Here is a 15,200-nt window from a genome sequence, read left to right as displayed (position 1 = left end):
GTCCATCTCCACAGCAGAAGGGGAAAAAATAAACCCCAAAAAGGGAACCTTCTGTACTCCAAAGAGACACTTTGAGCCCTTAACAAACAAAGCATTCTCACGCAAAACCTGAAACACCATCCTGACCTGCTCCACATGTGAGTCCCAATCTTCAGAGAAAACCAGAATATCATCCAGATAAACAATCATAAATTTATCCAGATACTTCCGGAAAATATCATGCATAAAGGACTGAAACACTGAGGGAGCATTAGAGAGCCCAAAAGGCATTACCAAGTACTCAAAATGACCTTCGGGCGTATTAAATGCTGTCTTCCATTCATCTCCTTGCTTAATGCGCACAAGGCTGTACGCACCACGAAGATCTATCTTGGTGAACCACTTGGCACCTTTAATCCGGGCAAACAAGTCCGACAACAGAGGCAAAGGATACTGAAATTTAACAGTGATTTTATTCAGAAGCCGATAGTCAATACAAGGTCTCAAAGATCCGTCCTACTTGGCCACAAAAAAGAATCCCGCACCAAGAGGGGAAGAGGATGGACGGATATGCCCCTTCTCCAGAGACTCCTTGATATACGAACGCATTGTGGCATGCTCAGGTACAGACAGATTAAATAGTCTTCCCTTAGGAAATTTACTACCTGGAATCAAATCTATGGCGCAGTCACAGTCCCTATGAGGAGGCAGAGCATTGGACCTGGACTCGCTGAATACATCCTGATAATCAGACAAATACTCAGGAACTTCCGAAGGAGTAGAGGAAGCAATAGACACCGGCGGGGAATCAGCATGAATTCCCTGACAGCCCCAACTTGACACAGACATTGCCTTCCAATCCAAGACTGGATTGTGAGTCTGTAACCATGGCAGACCCAAAACGAACAAATCATGCATTTTATGCAGAACAAGAAAACGAATCACCTCCCGATGTTCAGGAGTCATGCACATGGTTACCTGCGTCCAAAACTGAGGTTTATTTTCTGCCAATGGCGTAGCATCAATACCTCTAAGAGGAATAGGATTTACCAACGGTTCAAGAACAAAACCACAGCACTTGGCAAATGACAGATCCATAAGACTCAGGGCAGCACCTGAATCCACAAACGCCATAACAGGGTAAGAAGAAAATGAGCAAATTAAAGTCACAGACAAAATAAATTTAGGTTGCAAATTACCAATGGCGACAGGACTAACAAGCCTTGTTAGGCGTTTAGAGCATGCTGATATAACATGTGTAGAATCACCACAGTAAAAACACAACCCATTCTGACGTCTATGATTTTTCCGCTCATTTCTAGTCTGAATTCTATCACATTGCATTAAATCAGGTGTTTGTTCAGACTACACCACCAGAGGATTAGCGGTTTTGCGCTCCCGCAAACGCCGGTCAATTTGAATAGCCAGCGCCATGGAATCATTCAGACTTGTAGGAATGGGGAAACCCACCATCACATTCTTAATGGCTTCAGAAAGGCCATTTCTGAAATTTGCGGCCAGAGCACACTCATTCCACTGAGTAAGCACGGACCATTTCCGAAATTTTTAGCAATACACTTCAGCTTCATCCTGGCCCTGAGAAATAGCCAGCAAGGCTTTTTCTGCCTGAACTTCAAGATTGGGTTCCTCGTAAAGCAATCCGAGCGCCAGAAAAAACGCATCAATATTTGCCAATGCCGGATCTCCTGGCGCTAGCGAGAAAGCCCAATCCTGAGGGTCGCCCCGTAAAAAAGAGATAACAATTTTAACTTGCTGAGCTGAATCTCCAGATGAACGGGGTCTCAGAGATAGAAACAATTTACAATTATTCCTGAAATTCCTAAACTTAAATCGGTCTCCAGAAAACAGTTCAGGAATAGGTATTTTAGGTTCAGACATTGGACTACTGGTAACAAAATCTTGTATGCCCTGCACACGAGCAGCAAGCTGGTCTACACTTGTAATCAAGGTCTGGACATTCATGTCTGCAGCAAGCACAAGCCACTCAGAGGTAAAGGGGAGGAAGAGAGGAAAAAAAAAAAAAAAAAACTCAGAATTTCCTTTCTTATTATCCCACTTCTGCAATGCATTAAACATTCAATGTTGGCCTGGCATACTGTTATGACCCCAATGGCAGAGGGTCTCAGAAATAATTACTAAGTCTGCAAACACTAAAAACCAGCTCATAGGGCAGTGGTAACTGAGCTGACCATATATCTAATCCTAGCACCACAAATAGCAGCAGCCGGGGAACGTGCCTACGTTGGTTCTAGACGTCTCGCGCCAGCCGGAGAACTAACTAACCCTAGAAGGGAAAAGAAAGACCTTTCTTGCCTCCAGAGAAAAGACCCCAAAAGTTGGATACAAGCCCCCAACAAATAATAACGGTGAGGTAAGAGGAAAAGACAAACGTAAGAATGAGCTAGGTATTTAGCAAAGAGAGGCCCACTAGCTAATAGCAGAATATAGTAAGATGACTTATATGGTCAGCAAAAACCCTATCAAAATATCCACGCTGGATATTCAAGAACCCCCGAACCGTCTAACGGCCCGGGGGGAGAACACCAGCCCCCTAGAGCTTCCAGCAAAGTCAGGAGTCACATTTAGTACAAGCTGGAAAAATATAAGAGCAAAGCAAATAACCAAAAAACAAAGAAGCTGGACTTAGCTTAATTTTGCACGAACCGGACCAGCAGACAGGAGAAAACAGAAAGGATCTGATTACAACGATGCCAGGCACTGGACTAAGGATCCAGGAAGTTTATATAGCAACACCCCTGGACTAACGACCCAGGTGGGTGCCAAACTGAGGAAAGACAATCCCAGAGTCATATCACAAGTAACCACAAGAGGGAGCCAAAAAGTCTAATTCACAAAAGGTGGGCTCATCTGCTGAGTTTCTGACATAGTAATTTGGCAGTAACTATTTAATGGGGCCAATATAATAATAATAATAATAATAATAATTTTATTTATATAGCGCCAACATATTCCGCAGCGCTTTACAACTTATAGAGGGGACTTATACAGACAACAGACATTACAGCATAACAGAAATCACAGTTCAAAACAGATACCAGGAGGAATGAGGGCCCTGCTGCTCGCAAGCTTACAATCTATGAGGAAAAGGGGAGACACAAGAGGTGGATGGTAACAATTGCTTTAGTTATTTGGACCAGCCATAGTGTAAGGCTCGGGTGTTCATGTAAAGCTGCATGAACCAGTTAACTGCCTAAGTATGTAACAGTACAGACACAGAGGCTATTAACTGCATAAAGTGTATGAGAACATGATGGAGGAACGTGATTATGTTGTTGTTTTTATTAATAGGCCACACAGGGATAATTAGGTTAATGCGTTGAGGCGGTAGGCCAATCTGAACAAATGAGTTTTTAGTGCACGCTTAAAACTGTGGGGATTGGGGATTAATTGTATTAACCTAGGTAGTGCATTCCAATATAGGACACAGACACAGACTACTTTAAGTTGCATCATAGATGTCTACAAATTTGTATTGTCAGTGCCAGACATTGAATGATGTCAGCGAATAGACTAAAGATTGGTGGAGTTGTGCGACATAATTTTGCACGTGGTAGAGCACAGTTTGAGCTGGGGGAGGGGGGAACTCTCTTGAGGCCGGCGGGACCGCCTCAGGGCCCCTCATGTTACAACGGTGTGTCTGACGTTGGGTGCGCACCACCACCGCCAGAGACACTACATTGTACTATGAGGGACCCAGTGGCAGTGCCGTCGACCAAAAGCGGCCACACCCACCTCTTCAGACAAACAGCAGTCTCACGGGTGCTTGCGCCAAGTCGCGATACCACGGCCCCGTGTGGGGAGTTTGGCCATTTAGGGAGGTGTAAACATGTCGTATGCTGGACAATCAGCTGCAGCAAATTATATATTAGAAAAGTAATTCACAGTAGTCCACAGGCAAGAGCTTTTCATAGGAAAGCTAGGTGTCGGCCGGGCAAGGTGGGGCAAAAGATTTCGAAATCCAGTTGTGGTTCATTTTAATGAATGTTAGATCGTCAACATTTTGGGTAGCCAGACGAGTCCTTTTTTCGGTTAATATTGAACCTGCAGCACTGAATACTCTTTCTGATAGGACACTTGCTGCCGGGCAAGCAAGCTCCTGCAATGCATATTCTGCCAATTCTGGCCAGGTGTCTAATTTTGATGCCCAGTAATCAAATGGAATGACGGTTGAGGGAGAACATCGATAAGGGATGAAAAATAGTTAGTAACCATACTGGACAAATGTCTCCTGTCACTTTCAATTGATGCAGCAGTACCTGTCCTGTCTGCGGTCATAGCAAAATCACACCACAACCTGGTCAGAAAACCCCTCTGTCCAACGCCACTTCTGATGTGTGCACCCCTAACACTCCTAGTCTGCTGCCCCCTGGAGCTCGTGTGAGAACGATCACGTGCGCTGTGTGCTGGGAATGCCTGAAGCAAACGGTCAACAAGAGTTGATTGTTTGGTTGCTAATATTAGTTCCAAGTTCTCATGTGGCATAATATTTTGCAATTTGCCTTTATAGCGTGGATCAAGGAGGCAGGCCAACCAGTAATCATCATCGTTCATCATTTTCGTAATGCGTGTGTCCCTTTTTAGGATACGTAAGGCATAATCCGCCATGTGGGCCAAAGTTCCAGTTGTCAAATCTCCGGTTGTGATTGGTTGAGGGGCAGTTTCAGGAAAATCTACGTCACTTGTGTCCCTCAAAAAACCAGAACCCGGCCTTGCCACGCAACCAATTTCCAGTGCCCCCGGGAAAGCTTCCGCATTAAAAATATACTCATCCCCATCATCCTCCTCGTCCTCCACCTCCTCTTCGCCCGCTACCTCATCCTGTACACTGCCCTGACCAGACAATGGCTGACTGTCATCAAGGCTTTCCTCTTCCTCTGGTGCAGACGCCTGCTCCTTTATGTGCGTCAAACTTTGCATCAGCAGACGCATTAGGGGGATGCTCATGCTTATTACAGCGTTGTCTGCACTAACCAGCCGTGTGCATTCCTCAAAACACTGAAGGACTTGACACATGTCTTGTATCTTGGACCACTGCACACCTGACAACTCCATGTCTGCCATCCTACTGCCTGCCCGTGTATGTGTATCCTCCCACAAAAACATAACAGCCCGCCTCTGTTGGCACAGTCTCTGAAGCATGTGCAGTGTTGAGTTCCACCTTGTTGCAACGTCTATGATTAGGCGATGCTGGGGAAGGTTCAAAGACCGCTGATAGGTCTGCATACGGCTGGCATGTACAGGCGAACGTCGGATATGTGAGCAAAGTCCACGCACTTTGAGGAGCAGGTCGGAGAACCCATGATAAGTTTTCAATAAGCACTGCACCACCAGGTTTAAGGTGTGAGCCAGGCAAGGAATGTGTTTCAGTTGGGAAAGGGAGATGGCAGCCATGAAATTCCTTCCGTTATCACTCACTACCTTGCCTGCCTCAAGATCTACTGTGCCCAGCCACGACTGCATTTCTTGTTGCAAGAACTCGGACAGAACTTCCGCGGTGTGTCTGTTGTCGCCCAAACACTTCATAGCCAATACAGCCTGCTGACGCTTGCCAGTAGCTGGCCCATAATGGGACAACTGGTGTGCAACAGTGTCATCTGCCGATGGAGTGGTTGGCCGACTGCAGTCTGTGGAAGAGCTGTAGCTTCTGCAGGAGGACGAGGAGGAGGAGGAGGAGGGGGTGCGAACACCTACAGCCAACTGTTTCCTAGACCGTGGGCTAGGCACAACTGTCCCGAAATTGATGTCCCCTGTGGACCCTGCATCCACCACATTCACCCAGTGTGCCGTGATGGACACATAACGTCCCTGGCCATGCCTACTGGTCCATGCATCTGTAGTCAGGTGCACCTTTGTACTCACAGATTGCCTGAGTGCATGGACGATGCGCTGTTTAACATGCTGGTGCAGGGCAGGGATGGCTTTTCTTGAAAAAAAGTGTCAACTGGGTAGCTCGTATCGTGGTTCAGCGTACTCCATCAGGGCTTTGAAAGCTTTGCTTTCAACTAACCGGTAGGGCATCATCTCTAACGAGATTAGTCTAGCTATGTGGGCGTTAAAACCCTGTGTACGCGGATGCGAGGATAAGTACTTCCTTTTTCTAACCAGAGTCTCATGTAGTGTGAGATGAACTGGAGAGATGGAGATCGTGGAACTTGCGGGTGTGCCGGTGGACATGGCAGACTGAGAGACGGTTGGAGACGGTATTGTTTCCGCCGGTGCCCTAGATGCAATATTTCCTCCTACAAAACTGGTGATTCCCTGACCCTGACTGCTTTTGGCTGTCAAAGAAACCTGCACAGATACTGCCGGTGGTGCGGAAAATGGTGGCCTTACAGTGATGGAAGGGATGTTGCGTTGCTGACTAGCTTCATTGGCCGAGGGTGCTACAACCTTAAGGGACATTTGGTAGTTAGTCCATGCTTGAAAATGCATGGTGGTTAAGTGTCTATGCATGCAACTAGTATTGAGACTTTTCAGATTCTGACCTCTGCTTAAGCTAGTTAAACATTTTTGACAGATGACTTTGCGCTGATCAATTGGATGTTGTTTAAAAAAATGTCAGACTGCACTCTTCCTAGCATCGGATCCCTTTTCAGGGATTGCAGACTGAGCTTTAACCGGATGGCCACGCTGTCCTCCAACAGGTTTTGGCTTTGACACGCGTTTTGGGCCAGATACGGGCCCGGCAGATGGAACCTGTTGCGATGTTGATGCCTGCTGCGGCCCCTCCTCCACCTCCGCTTCTGAACTACTGCCGCCTGCACCCTGTTCCCCCAATGGCTGCCAATCGGGGTCAACAACTGGGTCATCTATTACCTCCTCTTCGAGCTCGTGTGCAACTTCGTCTGTGTCACTGTGTCGGTCGGTGGTATAGCGTTCGTGGCGGGGCAACATAGTCTCATCAGGGTCTGATTGCGGATCAGTACCCTGAGAGGGCAATGTTGTGGTCTCAGTCAAAGGAGCAGCATAGTACTCTGGCTGTGGCTGTGCATCAGTGCACTCCATGTCAGAATCTACTTGTAATGGGCATGGCCTGTTAAGTGTTTCACTTTCTAAGCCAGGGACGGTATGTGTAAAGAGCTCCATGGAGTAACCCGTTGTGTCGCCTGCTGCATCCTTCTCTCTTGTTGTTGTTTTTGCTGAGGAGGACAAGGAAGCGACTTGTCCCTGACCGTGAACATCCACAAGCGACGCGCTGCTTTTACATTTACCAGTTTCAGAAGAGGAGGCAAAAGAGCTAGAGGCTGAGTCTGCAATGTAAGCCAAAACTTGCTGTTGCTGCTCCGGCTTTAAAAGCGGTTTTCCTACTCCCAGAAAGGAAAGCTTTTGAGGCCTTGTGTAGCCAGACGACGAAACAGGCTCCACAGCTCCAGACTTAGGTGGAATATTTTTATCCCCACGACCACCTGATGCTCCACTACCACTACCATCATTACCAGCTGACAATGAATGCCCACGGCCACGACCTCTTGCACCAGACTTCCTCATTGTTTGAAAAACTTAACCAAAATACCCTTTATTTGTTGCTGTCAAACAACTTACACGGTGAGCTATAACTTCAGTATGATTTCAATATCCCTTAGCAGGTTGGTGAGACCACAAGGAAAATCAGGCACAATGTTACACACTCTGTTTTCTGTGGCACCAAATCACAGAGATGACACACACGCAGGACTGTCACTCAAGCACAAATGTCAATATTAATCTCCCACCTATTTTTTTTTTCTCAGGGAGACTTTAGAAACCAAATAAGATAAAATGTTTTTTTCAGGGACAATTTAGAAACCAAATAATAAAAAAAAAAAAAAAAAAAAAAAAGCTTTCTATGGCCCACTGAATGAGAGATGGCACACACAGGTGTGGCACACAAGCCCTGACTGAGGCCAATATTTTTCTCCCACTGATTGATGGAGTTTTTTTTTTAAGGTAGATTTTAGAACCCAAATCAAGCAAAAAAATAAATAGGCTTTCTATGGCCCACTGAGTGAGAGATGGCACACACAGGAGTGGCACACAAGCCCTGACTGAGGCCAATATTTTTCTCCCACTGATTGATGTAGTGTTTTTTTGTTAAGGTAGATTTTCGAACCCAAATCAAGGAAAAAAATAAATAGGCTTTCTATGGCCCACTGAGTGAGAAATGGCACACACAGGAGTGGCACACAAGCCCTGACTGAGGCCAATATTTTTCTCCCACTGATTGATGTAGTGTTTTTTTTTAAGGTAGATTTTAGAACCCAAATCAAGCAAAAAAATAAATAGGCTTTCTATGGCCCACTGAGTGAGAGATGGCACACACAGGAGTGGCACACAAGCCCTGACTGAGGCCAATATTTTTCTCCCACTGATTGATGTAGAGTTTCTTTTTAAGGTAGATTTTAGAACCCAAATCAAGGAAAAAAATAAATAGGCTTTCTATGGCCCACAATTTGAGAGAGAGAGGTGGCACACCCAGGAGTCAAGACTGGCACACAAGCTGAAAGGGCAATATTAATCTCCCACTGTTTATTTTTTTTTTTTTCAGGGAGACTTTAGAAACCAAATAATAATAATAATAATAAAAAAAAGGCTTTCTATGGCCCACTGAATGAGAGATGGCACACACAGGAGTGGCACACAAGCCCTGACTGAGGCCAATATTTTTCTCCCACTGATTGATGTAGTGTTTGTTTGTTAAGGTAGATTTTAAAACCCAAATCAAGGAAAAAAAATAATAGGCTTTCTATGGCCCACACAGTGAGAGATGGCACACACAGGGATGGCACTCTAGCAGAAATGCCAATCTTAATCTCCCACAAAAAAAAAAGAAAAACAGGGACTGTCCTACAATTACTATCTCCCTGCAGTAATCTCAGCCAGGTATGGCAGGCAGCAATAGGAGTGGACTGATGCACAAATTAAATAAAAAGTGTGGACAAACAAAAAAGATAGCTGTGCAGAAAGGAAGGAACAAGAGGATATGTGCTTTGAAAAAAGCAGTTGGTTTCCACAGTGGCGTACACACAGCAATACAGCTATCAGGGAGCCTTCTAGGGCAGCCCAATGAGCTACAGCGCTGAGAGAAAAAAAAAATGTAGCTTCCACTGTCCCTGCACACCGAAGGTGGTGTTGGACAGTGGAAATCGCTACAGCACAAGCGGTTTGGTGGTTAGTGGACCCTGCCTAACGCTATCCCCGCTTCTGATGAAGCGGCAGCAACCTCTCCCTAAGCTCAGATCAGCAGCAGTGAGATGGCGGTCGGCGGGAATGCCCCTTTATAGCCCCTGTGACGCCGCAGACAGCAAGCCAATCACTGCAATGCCCTTCTCTAAGATGGTGGGGACCAGGACCTATGTCATCACGCTGCCCACACTCTGCGTTCACCTTCATTGGCTGAGAAATGGTGCTTTTCGCGTCATTGAAACGCGACTTTGGCGCGAAAGTCGCGTACCGCATGGCTGATGCAACGCTGGGATCGGCTCGGTTTCATGAGACGTTGACTTTGCCAAAAGTCGGCGACTTTTGAAAATGAACGACCCGTTTCGCTCAACCCTAGCCTTCAGAAGTATTCAGTGTGTCTGGAAAGGCTAACTCCAGAGAAGTGTTTGTGTTTGTGCTAAACTGAACAGTGCGTTTTGCTAACTCTGAGCTGGCAGATCCCTGCTGCCATAAGGATTGTGCATTGAGTTACCACTTTGCTTTGTTTTCCTGTTTTTGCCCAAATGGCTATGTTTATTTTTACTTCACCATGGTTTATAATAAACCAGTGAAGATTTTAAAGAGGCAGCGTTCCGGTCTCTGCCTCCGTGTACAGCTGAGTGAGAAGATCTACAACAACACCAAATGTATACAGTAGCAAATGAATTGCGTTAGGGTATGTGCACACGTCCGGATTTCTTGCAGAAATTTCCTGAAGAAAACCGGAAATTTTCTGCAAGAAATCCGCATTTTTTTTTTGCGTTTTTTTTTTTTCGTTTTTTTTGCGGTTTTTTTAGCATTCTGCAAGCTTAATTAGCTTGCAGAATGCTAAAGTTTTCCAAGCGATCTGTAGCATCGCTTGGAAAACTGACTAAGTTGGTCACACTTGTCAAACATACTGTTTGACAAGTGTGACCAACTTTTTACTATAGATGCTGCTTATGCAGCATCTATAGTAAAAGATAGAATGTTGCTATAGATGCCGGAGTGGTTCAGGACCTTCAATGACGTCGCGGCTTGTGATTGGTCCCGTGAGTCACATGAGCGGTCACGCGAACAATCACTAGACAGCGACGTCATCACAGGTCCTGAACCACACCATCTATAGGTACGGAAGAGAGAGCATGCACCGGAGAGGCGGGAACACTTCGGGGGCCATCAGAGGGTGAGTATATCACTATTTTTTATTTTAATTCTTTTTTTTTACCAATTATATGGTGCCCAGTCCGTGGAGGAGAGTCTCCTCTCCTCCACCCTGGGTACCAACCGCACATAATCTGCTTACTTCCCGCATGGTGTGCACAGCCCCGTGCAGGAAGTAAGCAGATCAATGAACTCCTAGGTGTGCGGAATCCCCGCAATTCCGCATTTTTAATGAACATGTTGCTTTTTTTTCCGCGATGCAATTTTTTTCGCGGAAAAAAATGCAACATTTGCACAAAAAATGCGGAATACCCTGTAAATAATAGGAGGCATATGTAAGCATTTTTTTCGCGTTTTTATCACGTTTTTATAGCGAAAAAACGCGAAAAAGACGCGAAAAATCCTGAACGTGTGCACATGGCCTTAGCGGTATATTTACTTATGTTTAAAAGTATCTACTGTAGTTTTGGTTTGTCTACCTTTCCCATTGAAACCTTCAATTAATTGACATCATATAACTTGATTTGAAAAATCATCATTCATTCATTCTGTTAAACCAGTCATATCAAAGCTTGCATGAAATTGTGTTGCACATTGTGAAATTATTTCAGCATGGAGAAAGACTAATATTAAACAAATACACTACTTGATGTTACTAATTAACATAAGATCTTCTACCTGACTCTAGAATATTTGGAAGTTGACAGCTGGAGAGGGTGACAGGAGGTTATTATGTACACCTAATTTGCTATAACTGTTAATAAGGCATTAGAGAGATCACATCACCTTGCAATCTAAGGTTTAGTAAATTTATAGTTAATTCATAAAATTAAGATATTCCAGGTGTTATGCCTTGTAATTAACAATAAAATAAATAAATTCTGCAAATGAATATTGTTTGAGTCGCTTTTTCACTTTCTTTTAAGTCTGTTATGCCTTTATCTCTAGAATAATGCACAAGGAGAGCCAGCTTTTATGTAGATTGCATTTGATTAAAGTTAGGGATGAGCACATTGATATCCTAAGAATTTACTGCAAGTTGAATTTCACGAAATTTGCATGTCCTGGTGATTTCAAACAATGTACAATTCAATTTGTGCCAATTGCCAAAAAACTGCCTGCTGAGATTTCACAGATTGGCAAAGAATATATCAGTCAGAGAGCGGGATCATACAACGTCAAGTGAGGCAGTGTGGGCTACCTTATAATGTTTTTGGATCTTTATCACAACTAATCTGGAGGATCTATCAGAGCTACTATAAAAGATGAGTTTTACAACCTAGGGAGAGGAGGTCAGAGCGCACAGGTCATCTTTAAAGGTAGAGCTAAAAGGCCTAAAACAGTGGAGAACTACTGTGCACGGTGTGTGGTGTACTACTACAGTGCTGAAGAACATAGAAATTGTGAGTGGTAGTCTATGTTAATAATAACAATAATAATAATAATAATAATAATAATAATTAGGTTCAAGTGATAGGAGAAATATATATCAGAGGTACAAGAGCTGCAGAGTCTGTGTGACTGTGAACTGATCTGAGATGGACTCCAGTTTCGTACCTTTTCCAGCTGCCTGTGAATTTAATTACACATTTTTTTTTCATTCTTGAATAACTATAAACAAGAATGGTAGTCCAATAAGTCCTACTTTTTCTAATGAAGAAAAATACTGAAACCGAATGTAGTCTAAAAATGTGCGCTGCCTGGCTTACAAGACTGACAAGTAAAAAACAATGTCTTTTTACATTTAGCTTTTATTCCATTAGTGACATGTGTTTGCATTTACTCCTTTATTTTTTTTTTAAATGTCTAATATACTGGACATTTAGATGCACCTGTCTACATCAAAAAGTATGCGTGTTTCCGAAATGTTACATTTTTCTGAACACTTGTTTTAATAGTCCAATTTTACACTTGTACATGCCACAAGAATAAAGTGTCCTGTTGCTTTTGGAGCTTGTACCTACCTAGAAATTTTTACCTTTTTTATAAAAACAGAGGGTAAATTTTAAAAATTATACATATTTTTTAAAAACTGCTAATTTTAATTTTTAGGAACAACCAATATTCCTATAACACTGTTACGACAGATATATTGGTTCAGAGACTAAAAAAGTTGAACTTAACTACCATATATACTCGAGTATATGTCGACCCGAGTATAAGCTGACCCCCCTAATTTTGCCACAAAAAACTGGGAAAACTTGAAGAAGTTGGCCACTACTATAACCTTTTTTTTTCATAAATCTTGCCATTATGTGCCACTGAAAACATCTACTGTGTTTATTTTAGCAATATTACCTTTTATCATGCTGTAGCAGCACATCTTCAGTGCTGGATCCAGCTCTCATGGGGTTAATCGACAACTTCCTTTCTCCTGACTTACTGTGCTCTAATACTACAAGTTCCATGATGCATTGCACTCGCCTGTAACTCTGCACCTGGCACACCCACTCCGAAACACACCCCAACCCCTCCCTCCTCTCCCCCCTCTATCTTCAAAAAGATTTGTGATGTCATTTCTGTCCAACCTCCTCTTTTACATTTGTCCAACCCACACTCCATTACACAGAGATAGATAGATAGATAGATAGATAGATAACAAATAGATACATATGGGATATATAGATAGATATGGGACAGACAGACAGACAGATAGATAGATAGATAGATAGATAGATAGATATGGGATGGATAGATAGATACATACAGATATATCTATGTCTATTTCCATAGATATGTCTATATCCATGTTTCTAAACCCCTTCACCCCTGGAGCTTTTTTCGTTTTTCGCTCCCCTTCTTTCCAGAGCCATAATTTTTCCGTCAATATGGCCATGTGAGGGCTTATTTTTTGTGGTACAAGTTCTACTTTTGAACGACACCATTGGTTTTACCATGTCGTGTAACAGAAAATGTGAAAAAAAGTCAAAGTGCAATGAAATTGCAAAAAAAGTGCAATCCCACACTTGTTTTTTGCTTGGCTTTTTTGCTAGGTTCACAAAATGCTATGGCTGTGTGCACAAATTGCGGATTTGATTGCAGATCCGCAGCGTTTTTTGCCGCACTGAATTGCATCAAATCCGCAGTGTAGTGCACAACCAATGTAAGTATATGGGAGCCGCAGACTTGTGCACATGCTGCGGAAAAAGCTGCACCGAAACGCAGCTTTTTTCTCTCGCAGCATGTCACTTCTTTTGTGCGGAACTGCAGCGTTTCTGCACCCTTAGACTTTCATTGAGTCGGGCACATCCGCAACAAAACCGCAGATGTAAAAAAGATCTGCAGTTTAGATGCGGATGTGGGTCCGAGAAACGCTGCAGCTCGGGAGGAGGGAAGTGTGTGGGCGTAATGTGGGCGGTGACTGTCTGCGTGTATGTGCTTGCTGGGTCTGCGGGCTGTTCGGATGTGTGCGGGTCTGTTCAGATGTGTACAGCCCTGTGCTCAACCACACCAAAAGCGAATTAAAAAATGCATCAAGACCGTGCAAAAAACGGCATAAAAAACGCATCAAAACTGCAAAAAAACGCATCAAAACTGCACCAAAAACTGCATTAAAACCGCTCCAAAATTGCATCAACACTGCAACAAAACCGCAACAAAAACTGCATCAAAACTGCGCAAAAACCACATCAAAACCGCACCAAAAACTCCATTAAAACCGCACCAAAACCTGCATCAAAACTGCACCAAAACTGCAAAACTGCACCAGGTTTTGATGCAGTTTTTGGTGCAGTTTTGATGCCGTTTTTGGTGCAGTTTTAATGCTTTTTTTGGTGCGGTTTATGCACGGTTTTAATGCCGTTTTTGGAAATAAATAAATAAACGGAAAATGTGCATAATTTGAATGGAAACATGCATGAAAAAACGGATTCCAAAGCCAGATTCATCATTTCACATCTCAGTTTCATACGTTTTTTTGCCAGAACCGTCGCTGTGCGTTTTTTTGCCAGACAGAAAAAACGTTCCTCTGTATGTGTTTTCCGTCCGGCGGAAACAGCTTTTTGACGGATCCGGCAAAAACGGACGAAATGTGTGGCCATCAGGCGCAATCCGGCACTAATACAACTCAATGAGAAAAAAACGGATCCGGCGGAAAAAAATGGATCCGTTTTTTTCATAACTCGCCGGATTGTGCCTTACTGCAAAAACCTGATGTGTGAAAGCAGCCAAATATATGGATAGATACATCTATGTATCTATAGATGTATCTATCAATAAATATATCTATGGATAGATATATCCATAGATATATAATAGATAGGCAGATGTTTCTAAGGCCTCTTTCACACTAGCGTCGTGCACTGCATGTCGCAATGCGTCGTAGTGGAGAAAAAACGCATCATGCAAAGTTGCCCGCAGGATGCTTTTTTTCTCCATAGACTTTTATTAGCGACGCAGTGCCACATGTCGCAACCGTTGTGCGACGGTTGCGAAGTGTTTTGGCGCACCGCCTGCACAAAAAAAGTTACATGTAACTTTTTTTGTGTGTCAAGTCCGCCATTTTCAACCACGCATGCGCAGGCGAAACGCAGCCCCCTCCTCCCTGGACCTTGCAATGGGGCAGCGGAAGCGTCTTAAGACTGCTTCCGATGCCCACGTCAGGCATTTTTGTCACAGTATGAGTCGGTACGTCGGGCCGAGGCAGCGTGATGGCCCCGTACCGACGCTAGTGTGAAAGCAGCCTAAGGCTACTTTCACACTTGCGTTTTTAGCAATCTGTCTTTTTGGGAAAAAAACGGATCCTGCAAATGTTCTAGCAGGATGCGTTTTTTACCCATAGACTTGTATTAGTGACGGATCGCGATGGATGGCCACACGTCGCGTCCGTCATGCAACGGATGCGTCGTGTTTTGGCAGAC

Source organism: Ranitomeya variabilis, chromosome 8, assembly GCF_051348905.1.
Source record: "Ranitomeya variabilis isolate aRanVar5 chromosome 8, aRanVar5.hap1, whole genome shotgun sequence".
Lineage (NCBI taxonomy): Eukaryota > Metazoa > Chordata > Amphibia > Anura > Dendrobatidae > Ranitomeya > Ranitomeya variabilis.
Note: the sequence above shows the minus strand (reverse complement) of the source record.